This window comes from Sciurus vulgaris, assembly GCF_902686455.1.
Source record: "Sciurus vulgaris genome assembly, chromosome: 1".
NCBI lineage: Eukaryota > Metazoa > Chordata > Mammalia > Rodentia > Sciuridae > Sciurus > Sciurus vulgaris.
Genome location: NC_136461.1, coordinates 135,078,502 through 135,098,435, shown reverse-complemented (window position 1 = coordinate 135,098,435; position 19,934 = coordinate 135,078,502).

Genomic DNA, 19,934 nt, shown 5'->3' with positions numbered 1-19,934 from the left:
ACCATAGATCTCAATAACACAATAATTTAGACTTAATGGACATTTATAGAATATACCATCCAACCAAGAGAGAATACACTTTCTTCTCAGCAGCACATGGATCCTTCTCTAAAATAGACCATATATTATGCCACAAAACTAATGGTAGCAAATACAAGAAGATAGAGACACTACCTTGTATTCTATCAGATCATAATGGATTGAAATTAGAAATAAATGAAAGAGTAAAACACAGAAACTATTCCAACATCTGGAGATTAAACAATATGCTATTATATGATGAATGGATAACAGAAGATATTAGGAAGGAAATTAAAAAATTCTTAGAGGTAAATGAGAACAAACAAACATCATATCAAAATCTCTGGGACACTATGAAAGCAGTACTTAGAGGGAAATTTATTTCATGGAGCACATTTATTAAAAGAAGTAAAACTCAACAAATAAACAACCTAACACTACAACTCAAAGCCCTAGAAAAAGAAGAACAGACCAGCACCAAAAGTAGTAGAAGGCAGGAAATAGTTAAATTCAGAGCTGAAATCAATGAAATTGAAACAAAAGAAACAATACAAAAAATTGACAAAATAAATAGTTGGTTCTTCGAAAAAATAAACAACATTGATAAACCTTTAGCCACACTAACAAAGAGAAGACGAGAGAAAACCCAAATCACTAAAATTCAGAATGAACAAGGAAATATCACAACAGATAGGATTGAAATACAAAACATAATTCGAAGGTATTTTGAAAATCTATACTCCAACAGAATAGAAAATTTCGAAGACATCAACAGGTTTCTAGAGACATATGAATTGCCTAAACTGAACAAGGACGACATACACAATTTAAATAGACCAATTTCAAGTACTGAAATAGAAGAAGTCATCAAAAGCCTACCAACAAAGATGGGTTCTCAGCCGAGTTCTACAAAACCTTTAAAAAAGAGCTCATTCCAATACTTCTCAAAGTATTCCATAAAATAGAAGAGGAGGGAACCCTCCCAAACTCATTCTATGAAGCCAATATCACACTGATACCTAAACCAGACAGAGACTCATCAAGGAAAGAAAATTTCATACCAATATCCTTAATGAACATCGACACAAAAATTCTCAACAAAATTTTAGCAAATCGCATACAAAAACATATTAAAAAGATAGTGCACCATGATCAAGTGGGTTTCATCCCAGGGATGCAAGGTTGGTTCAACATCAGGAAATCAATAAATGTAATTCAGCATATCAATAGACTTAAAGTCAAGAATCATATGATTATTTCAATAGATGTAGAAAAAGCATTTGATAAAATACAGCACCCCTTCATGCTCAAAACAATAGAAAAAATAGGGATAGTGGGAACATTCCTTAACATTGAAAGGGCCATTTATGCTAAGCCCATGGCTAATATCATTCTAAATGGTGAAAAACTGAAAGCATTCCCCCTAAAAACTGGAACAAGGCAGGGATGCCCTCTTTTACCACTTCTGTTCAACATCGTTCTTCAGACTCTAGCCAGAGCAATTGGACAAACCAAAGAAATTAAAGGGATACGAATTAGAAAAGAAGAACTCAAACTATCCCTGTTCACTGATGACATGATTATATATTTAGAGGAACCTGGAAATTCCACCAGAAAACTCTTAGAACTCATAAGTGAATTCAGTAAAGTAGCAGGTTACAAGATCAATGCTCATAAATCCAACGCATTTTTATACATAAGTGATGAATCTTCAGAAAGAGAAATTAGGAAAACTATCCCATTCACAATAGCTTCGAAAAAAATAAAATACTTGGGAATCAATCTCACAAAAGAGGTGAAAGACCTCTACAATGAGAACTATACAAAACTAAAGAAAGAAATTAAAGAACACCTTAGAAGATGGAAAGATCTTCCATGTTCTTGGATAGGAAGAATTAATATTGTCAAAATAGCCATACTACCTAAAGTGCTATACAAATTCAATGCAATTCCAATTAAAATTCCAATGACATACCTTACAGAAATAGAGCAAGCAATTATGAAATTCATCTGGAAGAATAAGAAACCCAGAATAGCTAAAGCAATCCTTAGCAGGAAGAGTGAAACAGGGGGTATTGCAATACCAGATCTTCAACTCTACTACAAAGCAATAGTAACAAAAACGGCATGGTATTGGTACCAAAATAGAAAGGTAGATCAATGGTACAGAATAGAGAACATGGACACAAACCCAAATAAATACAATGTTCTCATACTAGACAAAGGTGCCTAAAATATGCAATGGAGAAAAGATAGCCTCTTCAACAAATGGTGCTGGGAGAATTGGAAATCCATATGCAACAGAATGAAACTAAACCTATATCTCTCACCATGCACAAAACTAAACTCAAAATGGATTAAGGACCTTGGAATCAGACCAGAGATCCTGTAGATTATAGAAGAAAAAGTAGGTCCAGATCTTCAACATGTCGGCTTAGGACCAGACTTCCTTAACAGGTCTCCCATAGCACAAGAAATAAAAGCAAGAATCAATAACTGGGATAGATTCAAACTAAAAAGCTTTCTCTCAGCAAAGGAAACTATCAGCAATGCGAAGAAAGAGCCTACAGAGTGGGAGAATATCTTTGCCAATCATTCTTCAGATAGAGCACTAATCTCCAGCATCTATAAAGAACTCAAAAAACTCTACACCAAGAATACAAATAATCCAGTCGACAAATGGGCTAACTAAATGAATAGACAATTCACCAAAGAAGATCTACAAGCAATCAACAAACATATGGAAAAATGTTCAACATCTCTACTAATAAGAGAAATGCAAATCAAAACCACCCTAAGATTCCATCTCACCCCAATTAGAATGGCGATTATCAAGAATACAAGCAACAACAGGTGTTGGCGAGGATGTGGGGAGAAAGGTACACTCATACATTGCTGGTGGGGCTGCAAATTTGTGCAGCCACTCTGGAAAGCAGTGTGGAGATTCCTTAGAAAACTTGGAATGGAACCACCATTTGACCCAGCTATCCCACTCCTTGGCCTATACCCAAAGGACTTAAAATCAGCATACTACAGAGATACAGCCACATCAATGTTCATAGCTGCTCAATTCACAATAGCCAGATTGTGGAGCCAACCTAGATGCCCTTCAATTGATGAATGGATAAAGAAACTGTGGTATATATATACAATGGAATATTACTCAGCCATAAAGAATGATAAAATTATGGCATTTGCAGGTAAATGGATGAAATTGGAGAATATCATGCTAAGTGAGATAAGCCAATCTCAAAAAGCCAAAGGACGCATGATATCGCTAATAAGTGGATGATGACACATAATGGGGGGAGGGAAGGGTTAGTGTTAGGGTTAGAGTTAGGCTTAGGGAGGGGGGCAAGTATGGAGGTAGGAAGGCCTGTATAGAGGGAAAAGAGGGATGGGAGGGGTGGGGGGAAGGGATAAAATAACAGAATGAATCAAACAACATTACTCTATGTAAATTTATGATTACACAAATGGTATGCCTTTATGCCATGTACAAACAGAAAAACAACATGTATCCAATTTGTTGACAATAAAAAAAAATGCAGTATAAAAATAAAAAAAAAATAGGAGAAACAAAAATTAAGTCACAGAAAAGCCAAGAGATAAGAAGAGTCTGTGAAATACAAAGTGTTTGACCTAATCATGATCGTTTTAAAACTGAACTGGAACCACATCCTTACATGGTGTAGTTTATGTTTTCATAATATTATAATAAGAATTAATTTTTATTTAGGTGATGCAGATTATGAAAGCACATAGCCCCAGATGACTGTTTAGAGGATGAAAGCAGGAAGGAAAGAAAGAAAAATTGGCAAAGTGCTTCAAGAGGCCCCTCTTCCTACACTTGCAAAACTTATTTTTCTGTTTGGTATGATTTAGACCAGAAGCAGCTTCTGGGGCTTCCCAGGTTCAACCTGGTTCTTTGTTGACTGATGTTGTCACCATGATAGGAAACTCAAATGAGCATTTTCAATATTCTGCTTGTGCTTTTTGCTCCTAGTTCTCAGAGATGGGGCAACATTCAAATAGAGTTCTCTTAGCCACCATCTTCCTTAGTTCCCATAGGTCACTCCGGTGACATTGTCCCCTGTTGAGTTCTGAGGCGATTTGCATTCTCTCAAGAACATTTTTTTGCCTGTCACCCCTCTGTTGCATTTATTCAGGTCCCTTTAGCCATTATATTGATCTGAAATTCTTGACGTTTTTTGTCAATAGAGAGTGTTCAGTCCTAGTTTTTGAAGTTATTGCATTCTTTTCCCTGATGTTATACTTTATTACTCACAGACATTTGGGCTGAGAAGGGGAGAATTAAATACCTGGGCTATTGATGACTCTCAGAACTGACTTGATAAGAGAATTTAAGGTGGGGGAGAGGATTTATTAAAAAGAAGGTCATAATAAAGTCCATGTTTAAGGAGAGAAAAAGTTTGGAAAAATTGGTTTGTAAAATTGGTTCTGCTCAAGTTGGAGATGTTTACGTTCAGTTTCATGATCAATATCAGTCACCATCTCTGTTCTCATCCTGGAAAAAAACCAATGACAGGTCTCCTGTTTGTTTAGGAATCTGTGTTGGTTGCTGGAGATTTATGTCATCTGTATTAGTCAGGGTTCTCTAGAGGAACAGAACCAACAGGATATATATATATATATATATTCTCTCTATATAGAATATATATATATATGTAAATATATATATATAGTATGTATACATTTGTATATTATATATATATAATTATTTATAAAAGTGGATTTATTAGATTAGCTCACACAGCCAGAAACTGGATAGTCCCAAAATGGCCATCTGCAGACTGGAGAGTTAGAAGAACCAGTAACTGTGCAGTCCAAGAAGATGAAGCCTCAAAAGAAGAGGAATCAGTGATGCAGCCCCAGTGTGGGACCAAAGGCCTAGAAACTCTCTGGAGAGTCACTGGGCAGAGTTCACTTTAGAAGAGTGAAGGAGCTGTAGTCTGATGACCTTAGGTGAGTGCAGCAGCAATCAAGAACCTGTTGAAGAAGAATCGAGTTTGCATCTGCTGCTTCTTCCTTGTTCTTCCAATTTTTGTTCCATCCTAGCCTCCAACCTATTGGATGGTGCTTCCTACGTTTAGGATGGGTCTTTGCTTTAGTTGGCTGTCCCACCTGCCAATCATTCCTAGACTCACCCACATTTACACAACCAGAAGCCTCTTAATATTAGGTGTCTCTTAATCTAATCAAGCTGACAATTCAGATTAACCTTTACATCATCCTTTAAAAAAGTAGTTTCAGCAGCTATAATTATAATGATGACACTCACATTGATTATGGTTGTGGAATATTAACCAGTGAGTTTGCAGAAATAGATTCATCATTGAATGAAAAGGATAGAATGGCGGCTGATAAAGTGTTCACCAAAGTACTTAATACAAAATGTTTTTATTTCTGAGGACTATGAAAAATCTAGTAGAATTCTTATTCTCAAATTAGAACTAGCTGTTTGTTAATTATTTCTGCAAGAGTTGATTAAAAGCAGAGAATCATTCTACAATCAATAAAGTTTTAAAGTAAGGAATACAAATTGCTATAGACAACAGATTGAGATTCCTTCTTGTTTACTTCCATAAGTTACATCTGTAATATGCTCATGGGCCCAACAGGCAATGCACAGAGTAAACTGAGCACAAATCTTGGGTGAGGTGAAGAGCTGTTTGGTGGGACACCTTGCCATTCAGACTTCATTGTACAGTTGGATATCTAATGTGTACATAGTGGAATGTGAAGTGGGACTTTATAGCTGCAGAATAATTGAGAGCAAAGGATATCAATTGATCACACATTATAAAGAAAAGAACCAGATCCCATAAGCAGAATGTGTTTGGGGGATGAGACTCCACATGCACACACAATATTGTGAAGAACTTTGCTATCATTCATCTTGAGTATAGGAAAGAAGACATCCTTCCTTGAGGGATGATGGGGAAAGAGCTGATGAAAGGATGATTTCCTAGGAAAGAGCTGGTGAAATACTCTTTGTCTTGTGCGCCAGAAAGGTTGCTGGACCTCTGAGTCCCAGAATGTGTTTTGAGCTGTTGAAATTAGCTGAGATACTGCCAAGGGCTAGGAAGAGAGGTGGGAAAACACCCATGAGTTCTAAGAGTTTAGGAGATATAGGACATGGAAAGTACCTCTTGCCTGAAGAGTTTGTGGGCAAGAAGCTTCTGAAATCATCCTGATGGTAGGATCGGTGGAGAGAACCATGGAGGATAAGGGTGCCTGAGAGACCCTATGGGTCATGGGGATGCTGAATGTAGACAGACTTGAATCATCTTGATGGCTTCTTTCATGGGCAAGAGACCCAGGCATAAAAAGGGTACACAGAGGTGGATCATTAGAGACAGGTAGATGCTCAGAGAAGAAAGCAGCAAGCCAAAGGTAGAGTTTATGCTAGAAGATGTACATTTGATGTTCACATGGAAGGATTTCTAGAGAACTCAGGACAGGGTCGAACAATTAAACATACAATCACACAGAAGGTGCTATTAGGCTTGAGAGTGCCACAGCTTCCCTAGAGTAAATCCTTTCTCTTCTAACCTCTTCTTTCTCTTACCACTCCAATCATGGAAAGCCAGATGCAGCAGGGAGCATGAAGAAGGAGCAATGGAAGGAATCCTGTAAAAATGAATGAAATATTAACATACTTTCTTTTCTCTAACCCAGGTCTTTGAGCTGAGGGAGGCCAGAGGTAGGGGAAGGGAAAAACTTTAAATTGGAACACTTTGAAGTTGTGACTTTTTTTTTTAATGGAACAAAAGTACTCAATATTGTTAATATTTGAAGGGGACTGGAAAATCTGTCAAATCCATCTGAGATTGTCCCAGGGACAGGAACAGAAGATTCAACATATTACAGTTGTAAGGGGATGAGAGGCTGAAAGATTTTGATTTGTAGCCTACAAAACAGTGTATGGAAATGATTTGGTGATTGGCTATAACCAAGTATCTAGGAAAAATGGTAATGGAGTACAAACAGAAATAATTTGTGATTTCTGATCATTAACTACCCTGTTGAACTTGGACCACTTAAATCCATCAGAAGATTAATAGAACTTAATATTTTCTCATTAGTTTTTGTGCCCAGTTGGGACTAAAGCCAAAATGTTAAATGTAGAATTATAATAGCTTCCAAGTTCCCTGACTTTTACATTTCCTGAATGTGACTGGTGTTTTTATTGAACCATACATTGACTTTTCTAAAATATTCAATGCCCTTTGATTTTTGGCCTTAATATAAGCAAATATTTGAAATTTATTTAGCACTATGGGAAAAGAGTATCTTGAGATATATCTATTGACAAAGAAGGAAGAGTTTCTAAGAATCCATAAGCTCTTTTGTTCACCTCTGTTGCCCCTGAGTCTCATGGTCGGATGACTTAACCCTGGATAAGTACAAGGTAATAGGTAGTTAATGGGCATCTTGATTAAAGTGCAATGAAATGATTATTTTCACCATGAAGAAAATGTTCATTATTCACATGAGGTTACTAGAAGGTCAAGAATCTGAAAGGAAGAGAGCATGTCTTCTCATCACAGAACAAGAGGTATTCTGGATTCATTTCTTTATTCTGTAAAATGTTTTAATGTAGCACAGTAAGAAAAAAAAATTTATCTGACAAGTGCAAACTTAAGACTCTTCAACTTTAAATTTATTCTCAGAACTTACAATATGAAGTTGATTTTTCTCAAATGCAACCAAACATTTATTACAACTTTTATTTTGACCTTTGTTTACATTTTTGGATAGTGTACAACTTTTACCCAGTGACACACATTCCTCCCACATTCCTCCCAGATCATGGGTGGAGCATGACCTTTGTTGCCCATCCAGGCAGGACATTCTTTCACACCCTCACTGGCCCTCTGTTCTGGTCCACCACTGCTCTGCTCACTCATCCTGTCAGCAATGGAAGACTCTCCCTCAGGGCTGGTGACTTTTTGTTGGGGGAGAAGAAGATGAAGGAGAGAGAGACTAAGAAGAAAGAAGCCCATGACTGAAAGAATTTAGATAAGTAAAAGAAACAATTTATTACCAGTTGCTGAATATGTTGTTGAGAAAGTTCTAGGTCACTAGAGCTGAGGTAGGGAAAGAGAGACACTTTATATTGGAAGACTAAAATTCTGCCTTTTTTTTTTTTAGATGGAGATCTTTGACATTAGGAGTTGAAAAAAAAAATGCCTTTTTGTCCATTGGAGGCCATCTTGCAGCATTTACCCTTTGCTGGTGACATGGCAGGGTATCTCTGTGGTCATCTCTAGTTGGCAGTCCTTGGGGAACCACAAGCGCTGTCGGTTACCTGAACTTTCACCCTGTTTGTTTTTACCAGTAAGTGTTAGAGTTGAAAAATAAAGTCCAACAAGAGTGGCCTATCTGGAGGCAAGGAGAGATATCTTTTATTGTAAAGAATAAGCCCAAATGAAGAATTTTCCCTCCGCCACATACTTGGGCCAGTGTCTCCATTAACAAAGAAGTCTTTGTGACAGGAATCATGCATCTGGTTCTATAAAGTGCTTCAGTTCGCTTGGTTGAGTTGCTGTGAAGTTAATCCCAAGATAAGGAGAAAAGATGCTGACATCTTTTTGCAAGGATTAACTCCTCAGACATTATTATGGGTGAACAAATGCCTGATCCATTTCCATGCATGAAAGCCCATCTTGGGCATGGTTGATGCCAGAAGACCTCCACTGAGTCTTGGCCAAGGAACAGCAATGGTGGTCATCTTTCAGTGGCCAATGGCACCATTATAAGAACTCTTTCACCAGACTGGGAGTCCTGGGAGCTGGTTTCAAATGCCCATCAGGAAACTGTTTAGAGGTTGGAGCTTGGTTATGCCTAGATATCAACCAAAGTGTTTTTGATCCTTGTCTTGAGGAAGGCATTTTGGGAAGTTGTTATTTTTCTCCCTATGCTGGTCCTGTACCTAGTGAAGCATCTTGGAAGGAAAAGTCAGGTCAGTGCTGCTGTCTGCATGTCTTCAAGGTGTGCCCAACCCTGATTTTCCCAGAGTGGGATACAAGCTCTTTATAGTTCTGTGAGCAGATTACTCCAGGACAGATGGCTTGCTGACTCGGGTTCAGAGTTAGTTTCTTTGCTGTCAGTTGGTGATTCTAGGTCTCATTACTTGTGTTTGAAACCCAGTTTTTGCACTTGCTTGCCATGTGGTATTTGACAGAATATTTCATTTGCTCCATCTGAAAAATGAGAATAATGATTGTACCTAAATTACAGGGGTGACAGAAACGTCAATGAAGTCACATACACAGCACTTTGCATAGTGACTGGTTGTTAATGAATAGTATGTATAACAAATATAATATTCATCTTACAAAGGGAAGTATAAATAAATAAACAATAAAATCTAATGACAAAACCATTGGTTCTCTATCACGTCTTGCCGTCATAAGAATGCCTCTCAGGGTATCCAAATAATGTGAACCAGATAAAGTAGATATATTCTAAGACTGAAATTTTGCATCTTTTCTCAGGACAGATATGAATTGACGCTATTTAACTGCATTCAAACTTTCACCCCTCTCTCACAGCAGGCTATAGAGCTTGCAAAGTTGGCTTCTGCCAGAGACACACAAATGTTGTCCCTTAACCTAATCACAGAAAAGAAATCTTTGATAGCTTTAGGACAAAGGGGCTCCCCCCGAGGACAAGGGGCTACAGGAGATGGCTAGGCATGACACTTCTTGTGATGGATGAATGACAGAAGTCAGCTCTTTGTTCAGCAGAGTGCCATGGCTGTGGAGCAGCTGCTGGACTGCTCAGAGTGGGATGTGATGTGGTGACCAGGCAGGTCTGAGGATGCCCAAAGGAGCTTCTGATTTCATAGACAGATGCAGTTATCTTCCTTATAGAATTTAGACGTAGGAAAAGAAATAATGTTTGTTATGTTGTATAACTGCTTATATGTTCTGTTTATCAAAGTTATTTTTGTCAATTTCTTCTATGTTTATGCACAATCTCTGAAGACTTTTAACACGCAGAAGGTATAATGAAAGGAAAACAAAGGGCTTTAAACACTTTTAGGTGAGTGTGTGAGGGGGTGGTGGTGAAGGTGGGGTTAAGGTAAATGAGAATATATTTAGAAAATGTGTTCTCAGACTTCAAGATTCTTTAAGGCAGATCTTAGTACGTAGAAGGCCAGAAACAGCTGTCAAATGTTACGGGATGGTGCTTACTTTCTTGAGAAACTTTACATGCATATGCAATATTAAGTGAACATGTGCGTTTTTCCCTGGGACTTACCTTCTTGAAATATTGCTGGATGCCATATTCCTGCCGCACTGCCCTCTTGGGTCCAGAGGGTTGAGCACTCCAGCTGCAGTTGGAGTGTAGCTGGAGTTGGAGTGTAGCTGGAGTTGGAGTGTAGCTGGAGTTGGAGTTGGCCCACGAAACACAGACTGACTTGGAAGGAGCTGGAGGGACCTAGCTCTTTCAGGAACCCTGTCTTTTGTAGTTTCCCACATGGTAGAACATTATCCCTGCCCACAAATGAGCGGCCTTTTTTCCTGAAATTCCAGTCTCAAGGCACTTCTCACCTCATTTAGCATGATACAGCCATTTAAAAAAAATGATTGGCACTATCAAAATTACATGAAAAACTATACTTTAGGTGAGATATAGGCAAGCCTAAGCAGATACTGTAGATTCCCTTACCATTTTTACTTTTTTCATCTTTAAAAGAAGACATTTCAAAGCTTTCCTGTAAATAAGGCAAAGAGAGAGACAAATGCTATATGTTGGCCTTCTGCACATTGAAATGCTTCTTTATTTATCCAACCATCATTCAACATCAGAAAATGCACCATTTAGGAAGGACAGTGACTATTGCTTACATCTGTTCCTCAAGCATGCTCAAGTCCTGGACTCTATGGAGATGACTGCAATACATTTGAGTCAAGACTTCTGGAGAGGACACTTTGTAGCTGTGACCTTGAAAAATAACAGGTGATTTATTCAAAGTACTTTGTTACCTATGCAGCTCTTCTTTAATGTCCTGAATTATTTATCAGTAGGATGCAAATATTGCATTTATGTAAAACTAGTGACAATTTAAGGGGGTTGAGCTTAAGTTGTTCTGTATGTCATGACATAGATTTATAATTTCATGGGATACAATACACTTCACACCTATTTTCATAGTGAAGATTCTTTGGACCTGAGTTTCAATTGCCCTTCCAAAACCAGGAGCACCCACTTTTCATGGGTTTTAGAAACACATGTCAATCTTCCTGTCCTTTCATGTTCCTGTGACTTTACTTTTGCCAACTACTAGTTTTTCACATCTGGAAATAGTTAGTCTGTACTCTGTGCTACTCTTTGTGTGCACTTATCTCACACAAATATGTATAGAAATATAATATGCTAATGAGATAAAAAATATTCATTTACTGTAATTTCTAGGCAATCTAATTGGGAAAGCTTGGAAATTCCCTCTCTGGGCTATGGCTGGGTATAAGGCATAGTATATATCAGGAGTGAAACTGTTGGTCTAGAAGTGTGCATATGTTACTCTTTGGCTGTCAATGAGAGTTTTTTGTTTTTTGTTTTCCTTTCTTTCAGGTTGTTGTGGCAACTTGTAATCTCCCTGACAGTGTAGGAATGTGAGTGACCCATATCCTTGCCAACCCTGATTACAAAGGTCTCTAATTAATTCTAATTTTGGTGAGATTGGTTTTCAATTTACTCAGTCTGGATCACTAGTACTGTTCAAGAGAGGAAGGAGATTGGTTGTTTGTTAGTCCCAAACTGAAAACACGTAATCAGAACTGGTTTTAAATCAGCCCCAATCGATGAAGCCCCAAATCCCAGGGAAAGAGTCAGTCACTTGAGATAACTGCCTATGGCTGGATCTATATTTTCTGAATAACTTTGATAAACAGAAGCTTCTAATTTTATGTCTGTTTTACTTTTTCATTTATGGGGAATGTTTTAGTGTAATTTATAAGAAAATTTTGCCTACCATGAGATTACAAAATTTTTTCCATGTTGTTTGAGAAACTTAAATGTACCATTCCTATTTAGATCTGCAATCTTTCTGGGTTTGAGTTTTTGTTTGGAGAGAGCTCTAGGTTAATTTAGTCTCTTAAATTATATGTATCTATACTACTAGCACCATTCATATTTAACTATTGAGAAAACGTATTTTCCCTTTTACAATTGCTCTGAAGTACCACTTTTGAAAGAAATCAAATGTTTATATGAATCTCTTTCTGAACTTTCAGAGAACTTGGAATTTTCTCTGCAGGAAGTTCTTTAACTATAAATTCAATTTTTTAGACAGGAAGTTTCACAAATTTTCTATTTCTACTGTTGTTTGTTTCGGTGGGTAGATATTTTGCTAGAAATTTACCCATTTTATCTTAAAATTTCAAATTATCAAGATAAACTTATGCACTACATTATTGTTTTCCCCTGAATTTCACAAAGAAAATTTCAGATGCATGCAAAAGTTGAAAGAATTTTATTGTGAACATATATACATACCACCTAGATTTTACAACATGTATTTACTAAACTTATCATTTATGTATTCATCTCTCCATTTTCCAATTCCTCATTTTAAAATGCATTTCCTCATTTTAAAATGCATTTCAAAATAAGTTGCAAATATCTGTCCAATCGCTTCCAAATTCCTCAGAATGCCTATTATTAATTTGTGCTCAATATTATTTTTACTCTTTTTCCTTTTGAGATGAAATTTACACATAATGAAATGCATAAAACTTAGGTGTACTACCTGGTGAGTTTCTGACTTTGCAAATGAAACCTATATCAAGGTGAGGAACACCGTTCCCCTGAGTTTCCTCATGTCCTTCTCAGCAGATTACCTTTGCAATCTCCCTGGGGTCAATCATTGTTTTGATTTTTTTGTTTGTTTGTTTTTGACCACAGACTAATTGTTTTCCATGATAGACTTTTATTTAATCACTTTTTAGTTTTAAGTATGCTGCTGAACTTCTCCATCTTGTCACTAACTTCTTGAATATATTCAAACTATTTTTAATATTCTGTTTTGTAACCCATCATCTAGATCTGTTGCCTTCTTTTTTTTTTGTTTCTGATTTCCTTAGATGTTTGGCAACATGCTCTTAGCTCCTAGAGTGCTTGATAATTTTTGATTGAATATTTGCCATTATAGTTGATGATATGAAAAGTTGAGACTCTGAATGGTGTTCTTTTCTGCTCAAGAGGATTGATTTATCTCTCTTATTTTTAAGTGACACATAATTGTACATATATTTGGGATACAGTGTCACATTTGAGAGCACATATGTATGCTGCAGTAAACCAATCAAGGTAATTGGCACATCTTGTTTTTCTTTGTTCTTTTTAAATATACATGACAGTAAATTGTATTTTAACATTTTATACAACATGGAGTATAACTTCGCATTTTTGTGGTTGTACATGATGTGGTGTTGCATAGTGTCATATTCCAGGAAAGTTGTGTTTGATTTATTCTACTGTCTTTTCTATTCCCATCTCTTCTCCCTTCCCTTTATTCCCCTTTTTCTAATCTATAACTTCTATTTTCTTCTCTACCCCCTTCTTGTATATAATTATCCACATATCAGAGAGAACATTTGGCCTTTGGTTTTTTGAGATTGGTTTATTGCACTTAGCATGATAGTCCCCAACTCCATCCATCATAAAGTCATTTTTTAAAAAAATTTGTTCCAATTAGTTATACATGAAAGTAGAATGCACTTTGACATAGATGGAGTGCAATTTCTCATTCTTCTGATTGTACATGACATAGAATTCCACTGGTCTTATATGGCTGAATAATACTCCATTTTCTTCACCCATTCATCTGTTGAAGGGCACTTAGGTTGGTTCCATAGCTTAGATATTGTGAATTGAGGTGTTATGAACATTGATATGGCTGCAACACTGTAGTATGCTGATTTTAAATCCTTCTGGTGTATTCGGAGGAGTGAGATAACTGGGTCAAATTCTCTATTCCATGTTCTCGAAGGAATCTGCATACTGCTTTCCAGAGTGGTTGTAGAAGATTTTTGAACCCGTAGGCAGTTTGATTGAGACAGATCATCTTGATCTTCAGTGATTTCAAGGAACTCCCTATATCTTGTTCATCCCCGTTCTCAGTGTGTGTTTCTTTGGGGGATGGGTTCAGCTGATGTCCTGGGATGTTCACAAGATCTGATGTTTGCTCTTGAAGTCTGTGAGGTTGTCTGTGGCTCTGCTGAGTTTTTTCCCCTCCCACTGCCATGCTTTGTTCATCTGCCCTCTTATCCATAACTGTGGAGTTGGCACAGTTCTCAAGAGAAAATGTCCAACCAGCCACCTCTCCTTATCTCTCATTTTCCTGGATCTTGGCTACTCACGTCCTTGCTGCCTTAAAATGTGGTTACTCGTTTTCCTTTTTTTTCCCCCTCCCTAGCCATTTAATTTACTAATATCACATCATATCTTTTAGCTTTCTCCAATTACTAAATATAATTTCAATTTTCATACTCGATCTGTAAGATTTTTGAATCCCAGTTATTATAGATGAGGCAATTAACATCCATATTCTTTCCACTTCCATTCTTCTCTTTCAATTTTCATTTTATTATTTCTATAGTGTAAGGACATAAAAATTATATTCTGCTGCTCAAACATGCAGGCTTAATTTAGTGTTAGTTTTATTGTCGAATATGGTTAATGTATACCCCAAATCTTTCTGGCACAGAAATGATAGAAACAGAAAATAGGTGTTAATCATTAAAAATATTTCTCAAATCTGGCATAGGCTTAGCAATGTGAAGCCGGGATGGGAAGTTGGTAATAAACACATGGCTTATAAAAATTTGGAAGTGGGTGGAGGAAAAGAGAGAAGGGGAGGGAGAGAGACAGAGATAGAGACAGAGACAGAGAGAGAAAGGACGTGTCAGATAGAAATTTATGCTAATCCCCCAAATCTGCATGTGCTGTGTGTAAGAGACATCTGGGATCACTCTGGCCAGGGAGAATGTTCCCATGTAGATCTGGTATGGATCGTGAATGAAAATCACAGCATGCTCTGCATCCCAGGGAAAGTGGAATGATTAAAATCCCTCTCTAAGACACACATGCTAATGCAGACAAGAAGGAACATTGATTCTCAGAGTAGTCTACTTACTTGGGTGTTTTTAGGTATTTCCTTTTTATGTACAGTTTTTTGACATTTGGGGTACTGTAGGAATGATGCTGGTCGAAAAGTATGACACCGATTGCCTGAGGAATTGAATTCTAAAATGCAAGACTCAAACCATAAAAATAAAGATCCTAGTTGCAGACACTTCACAGAAAATACAAAGGAATATTTTTCTGTCCTGAGCCTGCACATCAGAATTGTAGGCGTTAACAAAAAGACATACTGTGCATTTTGCCTCTTGGGGACAGTAACAGTTTTCCATACATTCTGTGGTTCACAAAGGTTACATAAGAAACCCACTAACATGTGAGAGTCAAATAATAGGTTATCACAGAAAAACAAAATGACAAATGTATATGTTTGTGTGTGTGTATGTGTGTGTGTGTGTGTGTGTGTGTGTGTGTTCAGTGCCAGATCTTGTACAAATATGGAAAATATAACTTTTAGAGATGATGAATCAATTTCTTTATCACCTGGAAGTTGAAGGCCGGAGGGAGAATGTGGTGGAGGTGCTCTTACATATCTTAGGACATCCTTCTCTGCTCTAAAGGATCAGGCTGAGGAGCTGCAATTTTAAACAGTCCTGTAAACATGTAAAATAGGAATCATTATTTCCGTAGGGTGTTAAGAAATTAACACCTTTGGTTTCTCCTAACAACCACGTGCCAATCTGAATACTTATGAATTTGTTATATCTTGGAGTCCAATAATAGGACAATTTGTCACCTTCAGTAATGAGGAGTAATTGGATAAGAATGAAATTGAAATTGATCACTAAGCAGAGTAATTTACATGACTTGAATCACTTGTCCATTTAGGTGTGGTCTGCACATAATTTAGACTTGCAGAAAGTCATTTGAATTTTAACCTAAGATCCCCAAGTTTAAATAAATTAGAGATTAGGACAATGTTACCTTTGCAGTTGTCATTCTATACATTCTCCCCTAGATGTGTTACAACTAATTACTTTAGTGCTTCTGTTTACCTGAGATTGGAGGTAACACACAGTTCCAATTAATGGAAAAAACTTTTCTGGCGATTAGGTTGATGACACTTTCATGCAGTTAGAAAACTTAGCCCAGAGTCTAAAGGGGACTTTATACTATGATTTAGTCACATGGATGGATAATCTGTGGTAGAGTCTGACATTTTATAAATTCTGGAAACTAAAGGAAAAGGCAATAAAAAATAGAAAATATATGTAATATGTTACACATTGCATATACATATGCGGTATGTATATACTGCACACACACATATTAACACAATTAAAAAGTAAATATGTGTTTATATAAAGTTTTATATGTCACATAAATTATGCATCTATGTTATATGTATAATATGTACATTAACCCCCTACACATGCTACAAATATTACTGGATTTTGATCAAATTTATTGATAATTATCAAACCATTTGAAGCATCATTGCCTTGTAATAGTAACTAAATTATCTTTAGCTTGGAATATGAATAGCATTAAAATTATAACATCAAAGTGCTATTGCTTTGGCTCTGCTCTGACTCACACAGATGATTTGCAGCCTCAGAGTTCATTCTATTAAGGTCTGTGTACAACTTATTATCTTGCACCAACTCTGGTTCTTCTCAGCATCCTCCTTCTGATATAGGAAGTTCTCAGAGGTTGCTGATGTGTACCTGAAATGTAGCTCTCAAGCATGGATCCTTTTGGCAGAGATCTGCCCTCTATCTGCCTAGCCCTTCCTGCTTGGATACACTCCTGTCATTCCCCTCTCAGGTCCAGCCTGTGCTCTGACAGTCTGCCACCCATGCATCCCAATCAGTTGACCTCCATTGTTTTTTGCCTGGCCCAGATGTGGCTGAGGCAGGAATGTGTTATCTGTACATCAAAACTTCCCCCTTTACTCTCTATCTCCAGCTCTACTCAAATCCCCTATGGATATGGTTATTCTGTTCTGTCTCCTTCTCTTTCCTCATCTTTATTCCTGTCTTCAAATTCCCATTCTTCCAATCCCGCATTTCAAAGTCAAGGAATCAAACTAGCAAAGACAAACATTCCTCTAGAATGTCAGGGGCCAGAGAAACTAATAGCAAGGCTAAAATACTCTGGTGGGACTGTTTATGGGGGATTTAAGCAGAGGAGACTCATATACAAATGCATTTTGTCTCCAATGCATTTTATGATCATAAAATCCTTTCTCTATCCTGTAAACATATCCTAGATTCCTACATGTCACATTTTAAGGTAATATTTAAATGTGAGTCTTCTTAAGAAGGAATAAAATAAAATAGTGTTTCTCAAACTTTAATATACATGAATCACCTGATCTTGTTGATTCAGATTCTGATTCAGCAGGTCAGATGTGGGGCTCTCCCAAAGGCCCCCCTGGGGGGCACTGGTGCTACTGGGTTCAAGTCAACTGAGACTTTGCAGCATGGGGAGTCTGAAGTAGTTTGTAACTTCAAATTTGAGAAATATTTTAATCTGAAATTTTGAAAATTGTATTTATGAATGGGAACAATGACATAACACTTTCTTAGTTTAAGACTTTTGAAAACACATTGTGTCAAAATAAGGAAAGTAGTGGAAGCCCAGGAGGACCCAGGAGAATCTGAACCATGAAAGAACAGGATTGGTCTGGGGTAAAGGTCAGGAAGTTCAAGTTCAAGATGTGGGCAGAGATAAAAGAAGATACGGGTGAATAGTGGGCTGGTCTTCAGGATTCCTCACCAGATAAGTATTCAGGAATTCAGGGTCCTTTCTTGACATTCAGAAGTCTTCCAGATTCAATTCTACATGTAGCATAAAGCCTCACTTAGGAAAAAAGGGAAAACAATGAAGAGAGTGAGTATAGTGTACTGAGGTTTCTAGTGGCTGGACCTCCCATCAAGAGACGATGGGAGAATGAGATGCCATGTAGAGTTTGCTGCTTCTGCTCTAAGGGCTAACAGGTGTATTGTGAAGACCCAGGTTTGGAAGATGCTGATTCCATCAATAGACTGGAGTCTTGGGGTCCTCTCAGAGTCCTACTGAGGTTGCTGAAGAAAGCAGGGTGATCAGTAATTCTGTGAGCTTGGAGTCAAAGACTTTCCAGCTCTGTGTCCTTGGTGAGCAGCCTAGCCTTTCTGACACTCGGTCCCTTCACCTTCTTGTAGAATCCTAACGCCTCCCTTGCATTACTGTTACAAAACTCAACAGTAATAAATTAAAGACTTTCACTCTCTTTGGCTCACAGAAAAAAACTTAATGGTTATTAAATGGTTATTGTCTCTGTATTATAAAGTTAGTTGGTGGAGAATTGTAGCGTAAAAAGTTCAGTAGTGAGTTACATCCATTTTCTAATTGGTGTAATGGTACTGAAGACAGGAGATAAAAACACATGGTTTTGTGGTCTGCAAGAGTTTCCTGAGTCTGTCTTATCATAACACAAGTTTATGCACTAGTTCTTCCTTATCTGTGCATTCACTTTCCATGGTTTCAGTTACCTGCAGTCATTTGTGGTTCAAATATGTTAAATGAAAAATTCCAGAAATACTCAAGTCATAAGTTTTAAATGATTTTTATTACAGTTTACTGTTATAATTGTTCTATTTTATTATCATTCATTTTATTTCTTACTATGCCTAATTTATAAATTGAACCCTATTTTAGGTATGAGTGTATCTGTAAAACTATAACCTGTAGAGTTTGATACTGTCTGTGGTTTCCAGTATTCATGGCCACCTTGGAGCATCCCCCCCATGGACAAGGGAAGACCTCTGTAATGCCATCAGCATTGCATATTAACCTTTGCTTGTAAAACAAACTCAGACATTCGAAATCTGTTAAATATTTGCATGTCTACGGGAATTAGTTTAATCTAATTGCCATTTTTGGAGGGAAAAGGCTAAATCCTCTGAGTACTTTCTATCAGCTATGCAGCAAATAGGTGAAACAAAACAGTTCCAAGATTTTCAAGTTTATTATAAATTAAAAAGACAGTTAATTACTGAATGGAGAATAAGTATATAACTAGGGAGGTGAGTTTCTAAAGAAAAACCCAAGCAAGTGCTCTTTAAAAATCACTTAAGATTTAAAAATGAGTGGTTGAGGATCATTATTAGTGAAGACAGAATTTAAAAATAGGCTGTTAGACTGGGCTTTCTCTTTTAGAAATAGATATAATAAAGCATAAGTACCCCAGTTCACAATTCACATAGGCAATATTTTAAAAATATATTTTCCCTTAGAGATTGAGGATAAAAGCAGGTAGCATGACAATTCACTGAAACATATTGTCAATTCCCTCCTCAAATTTAGAATTCCCTTTATCCTGAAGGTTCCAAAGGCCATCATGTAAATTAATTTCTCAATATGTATGCTTTTTATTGCTCTGAAATGTCAGTTTTCAGAAGCTCTTTTATGCAAAGAACTACTTTAAAACTGTCAGTACTCCCAGTGGTTTGATTAAGAAAGACAATAAAGATACTACACAGCTTTAAGTTTTATTTTATTTTCCATTGACACATAGTAATTACAAATATGTATGGTTACAATATATACATGTGTCTATTGTGTAATGATGAAATAAGAATAATTCACATGTCTATCACCTCAAGCATTTATCATTTCTTTATGATGAGAATATTAAAAATTCTCTCTTCTAGCTATTTTGAAATATAGAATACATTTTTTTCAGACTCTTTTTAAATTATTTTTATTTGTTCTAATTAGTTGTACATGACAGTAGAATGCATTTATGC